This window comes from Etheostoma cragini, chromosome 6 (genome assembly GCF_013103735.1).
Source record: "Etheostoma cragini isolate CJK2018 chromosome 6, CSU_Ecrag_1.0, whole genome shotgun sequence".
Taxonomy (NCBI): Eukaryota; Metazoa; Chordata; class Actinopteri; order Perciformes; family Percidae; genus Etheostoma; species Etheostoma cragini.
In genome coordinates, this window is record NC_048412.1 from 2,208,851 (window position 1) to 2,210,574 (window position 1,724).

The following is a 1,724-nucleotide window of genomic DNA, read 5'->3' on the forward strand; positions in this document are numbered from 1 at the left end:
GTAAAGTTTTAGCGGTAAAGGGGACAGTTCACCTCTGGATCAAACGGGATGCTTGGCATGGGTGACGATCCGTGGGTGCTCCGCTGACACTGAGCACCAACGAAGCTGATCCCGGTCACGTGTCAGGTGAACTTTTCATCTCCAAACCTATCCTAATGTATTTGTGAGAAGTGGCGCTGTAAGTTGAAAGATAGCCTAGTTCACGGCTTTGTTATCGAGTTGACAAACACACCTGTTCATTTCCATTATTTGACTACTTCTTTTTTTTTTTTTAAAGGACGCGAGCCCATGAGCACCCACAAAAGAACACATAAATCAGGGCCTGTGTTGCTGGGTTTCCCAAATGGAACAGTCAAGACAAAGGGGGGTAACGGGGGACCATGAGCCTCCTTGAGCTTATCACATTTATGAATGATAAGGATCTATGGGAGACCAAACCCAACTGGTGGACTGCTCTGTGGATGGCACTTACTCTGACAGAGAAGAGGTTTTCATAAGTCCTACCTGGGGTCAACCACGACCCGGGAACAGCTCACTGGCCTTGCTGTCATCAAGATCAATCACTCGATAGGGGGGCAGATTTCATCTGATGACATAATATAACATCATTGCTGATTTTGCATCGAGGAAGGCCAGAAAGATCAGGTTTTAGTCCTAGTTTGGGTTTTCTGTTCTTAGTGCAATAGTGTAATAATGAGATTCTTTTTAGTCTTTTCACACATTTGTCTGATGAAGGATTTGTGCTATTTAGAATATTTATTCTATATTTTATTTGTATATTGTTCTTAAAGGTTCCATGACATGGTGCTCTTTGGATGCTTTTATGTAGACCTTGGTGGTCCCCTAATACTGTTTCTTAATGTCTCTTTTATATAGACCTTAGTGGTCCCCTAATACTGTATCTGAAGTCTCTTTTATATAGACCTTAGTGGTCCACTAATACTGTATCTGAAGTCTCTTTTATATAGACCTTAGTGGTCCCCTAATACTGTATCTGAAGTCTCTTTAATATAGACCTTAGTAGTCCCCTAATACTGTATCTGAAGTCTCTTTTATCTAGACCTTATCTCTTTTATATAGACCTTAGTGGTCCCCTAATACTGTTTCTTAATGTCTCTTTTATATAGACCTTAGTGGTCCCCTAATATTGTATCTGAAGTCTCTTTTATATAGACCTTAGTGGTCCCCTAATACTGTATCTGAAGTCTCTTTTATGTAGACCTTAGTAGTCCCCTAATACTGTATCTGAAGTCTCTTTTATCTAGACCTTATCTCTTTTATATAGACCTTAGTGGTCCCCTAATATTGTATCTGAAGTGTCTTTTATATAGACCTTAGTGGTCCCCTAATACTGTATCTGAAGTCTCTTTAATATAGACCTTAGTGGTCCCCTAATACTGTATCTGAAGTCTCTTTTATATAGACCTTAGTGGTCCCTAATCCTGTATCTGAAGTCTTTTATATAGAACTTGGTGGTCTCCTAATACTGTATCTGAAGTCTCTTTTATCTAGACTTTAGTGGTCCCTAATACTGTATCTAAAGTCTCTTTAATATAGACCTTAGTGGTCTCCTAATACTGTATCTGAAGTCTCTTTTATATAGACCTTAGTGGTCACCTAATATTGTATCTGAAGTCTCTTTTATATAGACCTTAGTGGTCCCCTAATACTGTATCTGCAGTCTCTTTTATCTAGACCTTGGTGGTCCCCTAATACTGTATCTG